The sequence below is a fragment of the Loxodonta africana genome, chromosome 6, assembly GCF_030014295.1.
Source record: "Loxodonta africana isolate mLoxAfr1 chromosome 6, mLoxAfr1.hap2, whole genome shotgun sequence".
Taxonomy (NCBI): domain Eukaryota; kingdom Metazoa; phylum Chordata; class Mammalia; order Proboscidea; family Elephantidae; genus Loxodonta; species Loxodonta africana.
In genome coordinates this window covers 43306693-43314276 of record NC_087347.1, presented here as the reverse complement: position 1 = coordinate 43314276, position 7584 = coordinate 43306693, and the positions used below count along the sequence as shown (strand labels likewise).

The 7584-nt window shown below is 36.4% G+C and overlaps 1 long non-coding RNA gene across 1 annotated transcript; it reads right to left on the bottom strand.

Annotated features, from left to right (window-relative positions):
• Positions 1-278: 278 nt before the first annotated feature.
• Positions 279-4076, bottom strand: LOC135231538 (uncharacterized). The gene is made up of 3 exons (XR_010322250.1): positions 4014-4076; positions 2315-2358; positions 279-337 (listed from the first exon to the last, which is right to left on the bottom strand). It is a non-coding gene; the product is annotated as an uncharacterized LOC135231538 (long non-coding RNA).
• Between the last annotated feature and the right edge of the window lie 3508 nt (positions 4077-7584).

Below are 7584 nucleotides of genomic sequence, written 5' to 3'. Positions count from 1 at the left end.
GGTGGAGATACATGACAGAGTAAGACAGACACAGCCCTAACCATACACACAGTTGGATGGGTACATTCCGACTGGGGCCAAACACACAAAACAAAGAACTGTTTAATTTCCAATAAGATTGGCTAAAGAGTAGAAGTACACCGTTGCATCCCTGTTTAGAGACCTATACAATTTCTAATGATAAAAATTAGATACTAGATAAAAATTGAAGAATTTCCAATAATAAATTATCCATATACATAGTGAAATTATAATTTCTTACCATTTTCAGAGTTAGAAAACGGAGGTGTTCCAAAATCCCTCATTTGAAAATGTTCCTCCTTGTGAACTTCAGTTGCTAGAAAAAAGCAGATAAAAGATAAGTTGAAAAACAATAAATTTAGCATACTTATTTACTTATTTATAATAATTAAGCCAAAGTGCCCAACTGACCAAGTCAGATTAGAAGGAACTGACCAAGTCCATCTAGAAGGGAGACATAATAAAAGTTTAAAGAGTCATATATATTATATATATATATATATATATATATACACATACACACACGCACAAAATTAATTTTATACAACAAATTGGTATTGCTGATGTAACAAACAGCTTTATAATAGTACTGAATACTGACAGTAGTTGGTATACCTATGTCCCTTTGAAAATGAAAAGTTCCAAAGCTATTCCTTCCCTGGTGGACCTATTCTTATTCTATACGCTGTGAAGGCTATTTTATAGTCTGTTCCGCCTGAACTCTGTGCCTCTGACACAATGACTGTTCACGTTATGTGGAAGGCGTGAATGAATGGATATGGTCTACTTTTCACTCAAAGGCTGCTTTATTGTAAGAGCAGCACATAGTAGTAAGCAGCACCTCCACGTTTCTCACCTAAACTGGCGCTTGAGTAGGAGTGGTCTCATATGAGGGGAAAGATCAGACAGATGTGCTAAAAGACAGCATACTCTCTTGTGATCAAATAGCATATTCTGTCTTTTTTTTTAAAAATATTTTAACATTTAAAAAATAGAACATATGAACCAAAATCCCTGCAAAGCACTGCTTTTGAAAAAAATTACTTCCAAGTTTTAGGCCCATATCAAGGAAAAAATAATTATGCCCTATTACAATGGGAGACAAGATAAACAACTGAAATTAATAAACCAGAAGACAAACACACAGTAGGAAGATTTAACAAAGCCAAAAGTTTGCTAATTGAAAGAATAACAAACTTTTAGCAAGATCAGTCAAGAAAAAAGGGAGAAGGCACAAATAAGTAACTAGAAATTTAAAAAGTACGTAACTATTGATGCAGCAGGACTAAAAAGATAAAATAATGCTATGAATGGTCGGTGAAAATATAAGGGATGGTGTCCATTATACTTCCTTTGTGACTTTAAGACATGTTCTCTGTGCAGGGTTATACACACACAAGCTGCTACCCTTCTGAAGCTATGTTAGACATACAAGTTCATGACTATTATGGCTTAAATGGTTTTTTTTATCAGTACAACTTCTATTTCAGTATATACTTAAAAATACCTCTCATTTATAAAGCGCCTACTATGTGCTATGTAGATTATAAATATTATCTCTAACACTAATGTTACTGTAAGTAGACACAAATTACTCACATTTCAGGTAAGAAAAATGAGAGAAGCAGAAATGACTTGATTAAAAATCCCAGGTTCAAACCCAGGTTTTTCTGGGTCCAAAGCCTCAATTATCTTTTACCACAGTGATTCAAATATATGTTGGCTGTATCTATAATCAGGAGCCCCGGTGGTGCAGTGGTCAAGCATTTGGCTGCCAACCAGAAGGCTGGTCGTTCACACCCGCCAGCCCCTCCTTGGGACCAAGATGTGGCAGTCTGCTTCCCTAAAATCACGGCCTTGAAAACCCTACCAGGCGGTTCTACTCTGACACATAGGGCTGCTGTGAATCAGAGTTGACTTGACGGCAGTGGGTTTGGTTTTGGGTGGGTATATATAACATATTTATAATTAAAAAATAATTATACAATTAAAGTATGAGGAAAGCTTGAAGTTTAATCATGCAACACTATTATCTGTGAATTGGATTTCTGCAATTAAAAACACCTATCTTTGGGAAGACCAGAATTCCTAAAGAAGATTACTGGACCCTCTCATTAGGCACTTTTAAAAAGATAACTAAAAAGTGTTTGTACAGAGGGGACCTATAAAGTGACGTACTTAACAGGTCTTTTTTAGTTAAATGGATTTTAACACAATCTCTTAAAAAGCTATGATAAACTATTTTGTTATTTAAAATGTGATCATTTCAAAGTAATGAATTTTACCATCTTACCTGGTTCACTTTCCAAGTTTGCTTCCTCGTTTAACAAAACTAATCTGAAGTGAAAAATTTAAAAAATGCAAAGATTTTGATTAAAATTCATTTCAGATTCACATTCAATAAACAGTTTCATGTGGTTTAAAATATTTTGAAAATTTGAAGAGACAAATAAAATAGCTGTCGGGTAGATGTCCTGCAAATCTGTGTCTGAGAGAATATCCTGTTTCTTCTGTACATCTACGTGGACTGTGAAATTAACCCTTCATCCCACCACTCATTCGGTAAACATTTACTGAGTACCAACCAAGAGCCAGGCAACGTGTTCAGCATTATAGGCACTGTGTGAGGTACTGTGTCACACAGAACATCTGTCAATTTTGCCAAGCTTAAAAGGAAACACCAACGCCACAGACTTCGGAGTTTAGTTTTCAAGCATTGAAGGGTTTTGCTGAAGAACACTTGAGAACTAACTAGGGGAACAAAACCTTCAGAAACAATAAAGTACACTATTTTGAACAACAGTCATGCCTGCAAAAGAAGATACACTAGCCAAAAACATTCTCAATCAATACTAATTTTGCGTATTTTTGATATTTCATCTGATGAAATATGAAAAAGTGAGACAAAGAAATTTCACACAGATTTAGTCATTCTGGGGTATTACCTCACTATTGTTAGTGCTGGAAGTTGTTTTTAATAAGCCTTTAAAAACACTTAAAAAAATACAATATTTATTTTGCAATTATCACAAAAATAAACCTACAAAGCAAGTAAGTACTTGTGGATTGGAATGAAATTTCCAATGACAGTACGCATATATGGTTTTTGAAACAGCTTAGATGGAAGACAAAGTGAAGAGCCTTGGAATCTGTTAGTTCACTCAAAAAGTAGCCATCATAATGCTGAGAATGCACAAGAAGATTTTTGAGTAAAACTTGTAAAATGTGAGTGAAAAATACAATTTAATAAAAATTAATATTTCATGTAACATGGTTTTAAATATCAATGTAAAACTAAGTTAATAAATTTAATTTAGACATTTAATTATTTAATCTACATCCTAACACAGTTATTAAGTTAGCCAAAATCTGTTTTAGATTTTCCCATCAAGAAAATCTGCCTCAAGAATATATGATTTGTCACTGTTTTGGCCTTACGTCTGGGTACATTTTTATATTCAGTGCAATCTGGTTAAAATGAGTCGTAAGTGGCGGCTCCTGGAGGAAAACAAAGGGAAGAGGTAATAAGAAGGACACAGGCAATAAGAAGGATGTGCACAAACAGCCCCCGTTTTCAGGTAGCCAATCCCAGTCACGTCTGTGTTGTTCTACAGATAGATTTTTAACACAGATCTTCTGGGCTGTTGTCACGCAGCTGCTGGCACCTGACCCTTTCTTCTCTCCAGCTGTCCCTTCTGGGAGTCACTGGATAGAGGTTTTTATGGCTCTTATTACAAGGCTCTGTCTCCCAAACTACAGTCTGGAGTAATCACCTCAATTTGTCCTGTGCTCCTGTCATCTCCTTTTCCTACCATGTTAAAAAATGGAAAGAAAATATATATGACGGTTCAAAATAAATTTTTAGTATTGATTGGGAGAATGACATATATATGAGTATTCAGTAAATCAGAGAAAAAAGAACTCTTTCCAAATATATGGTACAATAGTAGCGAAGACTTCCATAACACTATATATAACTTTTGCCTGCTCACTTATTCAGGTTTTCAGTAAGAGAACTGTTTTCTATTTGTTCTTCTTTGTAGTCTTCTGTAAGCTTGCTTGAAGTGTCTTGTAGTCGCTAAGGATAAGAAATTCAGTGTTAACTAGATGGAAAGAATGTTTCCCTCTCTCTACAAACAAAATGAGAATTAAAATTCTAAAGAATATAAAATAGGAATACTTTTGGAACCAGAGAGTGACAGATATGAGAAATGTGTATGAATGTAATTTGAATTAGCCCTGCGTACTTGTTTATCCTGGCTGCCTACGGGAACCACACACACTATTGGCTAGCTGCAGGGTTAACTCTTTGTGATATGCCTAAAGAAGACTTCTGCTGTGTTCCTAGCCTGCAGTACAATGCTCTAAATACAGCTAAATATTTTCAACTTTAATTCTAAGCAGAAATGAGACATCAAATTTGCCTAAACACACAGTATGCTACCCAGTGAACCATTTATTACAGAAGAAGTAAAAAAAAAAATAAAACCAATTCAAGGGCATCTTTCACACTGGAAGATGCCACATCGAAACATGATTTAAAAATCTAGACCAAACCCCATGAATGTATAGTTGTAAAAGATGACCCGATCAGAGATTTCACATCTGGCTTGAGCAAATCCACAAGCAATAGTTTCGAACTCTACTAAAAATCAGATTGATGAAAGGTACTGAAATTTAGCCTAACAGAAGTGAAGAAATGATGAGCACAGGGTGACTCTGCTGGACAAGTCATTTGCAAAGAATGACAGGAAGATATGCAAATGTTAAAAGCATTACAATCACAGGCAAAGATCACCGCTCCTGTGCACATGGTAAAGAAAGGACTGCTCTAATATGTTAGCTCCTTCGGCTGTAATCATACATAATGACCACAACTGACATAGTTTTTGTATTGTGCAAACAAAATGAGAATAAAAATTCTAAAGAACGATACATTCTGTGACATCAGTGTAAAAGTAAAACAAAAGATTTTTTTTTTTTTTTTTTAACTTCTAAAATTGTCAGGTACGTCATCTGGTCACTTTTGAGAACACATGACCACTTTCTATCACTTGTTCCTCTTAAGTTTTTCCTTGCCATTAACTTTTTCTTTTCTATCACCATTGTCAGCCCATTGCGTTGGCCAGGAATCGAATCCGGGTCAACTGCTTGGAAGGCAGCTATGCTCACCACTGTGGGTTTTGGTTTTTTTTGGTTTGGTATCTCCATTGTATTTACCTCTTCCTTTCACTTTCTTCCTCTTTCTCCTCCTGCCCTACTAATATCTTGAGCCTGCCATTGGTAATCCCATGTATTTTCTTAGCGTTGCTGGTAGCATGTGGAATCAGAGAAGTGCAGATACTTGGCTGAGGAGCACAGAAAAATGTTTCCCAATGTTTTGTAAATTTGAAATTAGGCCTTGCAGAAAAATAGTTTTAATCTTAGCACCCAAATGAAGTGTAATACATCCAAAAAAAGAACATGAAAAGAAATGTACCTTGAGAGCTACAAAATCATAAGGGTAGAAGTTAACACATTCCCCATAGATTTGGGACATCATTCGAGCTGTTTTTTCCCAGAATCCAAGCAGTGTTCTCTGAGGAAAAAGAAAAGGTCACACTATTTCTGCTTCCCTACATGATTTTTTCAGTGCTATTTTTCCTCACTAATTTTTTTTTTTAATAGACCCCTGGTGGCACAGTGGTTAGGAGCTCAGGCTGCTAACTAAAAGGTTAACAGTTCGAATCTACCAGCTGCTCCTTGGAAACCCTATGGGGCAGTTCTACTCCGTCCTATAGGGTCACTATGAGTCAGAATTGACTCAACAGCACACAACAATACAACAGTGGTAGCAGCAGTCGAGAAATCAAATGATGTATTACATTGGGCAAAAGACCTTTTTAAAATGTTAAAAAGCAAAGATGTCACTTTGAAGATTAAGGTGCACCTGACCCAAGCCACGATATTTTCAATCACCTCATGTGCTTGTAAAAGCTGGACAGTAATAAGGAAGACCAAAGAGGAGTTGATGCCTTTGAATTATGGTGGTAGTGAAGAATATTGAATACACCATGGGCTGCCAGAAGAATGAACAAATCTGTCTTGGAAGAAGCACAGCCAGAATGCTCCTTAAAAGCAAGGATGGTGAGACTTCATCTCACAAACTTCGGACATGTTATCAGGAGGGACCAGTTCCCAGAGAAGGACATCATGCTTGGTAAAGTAAAGGGTCAGCGAAAGAGGAAGACCCTCAACGAGATGGACTGACACAGTGGCTGAATGGGCTCTAACATAGCAATGATTGTGAGGATGGCACAGGACTGGGCAGTGTTTCGTTTTGTTGTACACAGGGTTGCTATGAGTTAGAACCGAGTCAATGGCATGTAACGACAACAACAAATATGTCAGTGTGTCGTACTGTGGGGACTTGTGTGTTGCTGTGATGCTGGAAGCTATGCCACCAGTATTCAAATACCAGCAGGGTCACCCATGGCAGACAGGTTTCAGCTGAGCTTCCAGACTAAGACAGACTAGGAAGAAGGACCAGGCGGTCTACTTCTGAAAAGAACTAGCCAGTGAAAACCTTATGAATAGTATGTATAGTAACCCAGTGCCGTCGAGTATGTATAGTAGATAAATTAAAAAAAAAAAAAAGATGAGCTGTTGCCAAATAACAAGAACCAGGAACTAAATTCAATTTTCCAAGCTTGTGAAACCAAAAAAAATACTGTAAATAGTAATTCTGTGTAAGAATTGGCATCTGTGTCTACATGAATGTGTGCCTATGTGTATATGGCACTGGAATGCACACTTGAGCCACCTAGAGAGTAATTGCAGTCAAGAGAATAAGAGTTGATGGATTAGAACACTTTCTAAGTAATCCATAGAGAAATGTTAAAAGCATGAAAATAGCAATCTCTATAAAGACAGGAGCAGATATATAATCTTTATGTTGGCAGGCATATATAAGCACTTATTAGAGAAAAATAATATTTACAATTAAATTTGGCCTTTCATCTAGAGTTCAAGAAACACTTAACAAGAAAATCATTCTCAGGCTAACTCAGGTAATTGGACATCTTCCTTGCTGCTTCAAGGTTCCTGTTCAAGGTGAGAGGGATGTGTGGGGAGAACAAAGGAGAATGGAACTAATAGCTACTGTGTTTCAGACATTATGCTATGCAGACTGTCGTATGCTATTTTTTCTCAAATGAATTCTTTTTTGATTCCTGAATTCCACAGTACTGAATTGAATTAGGTAGATTCCTTAAAAGCAGCCATGAATGTCCTTTTCTTTTTATTACATACATACAGTTTATTCTCCTGACTATTTTGCTGTTTACAAATATATATTAAAACAAATCACTGCTATTCACTAGTATCTAACTTACTGTATGCTATACATGGGACACTTGAGGTAGTATAAGCACAAGTGAGATTTCTGAGGTTAAACTGGTGAGGGATGGCAACTTGGCAGAATGAAGAGAACACGCAACCTAAAGTTAGAAAATAGGTTTTTAAGCCCACCGTTGCCATTTGCTTTCATTCTCTTAGGTTTCACTTTGCTCATCCATAAGATGA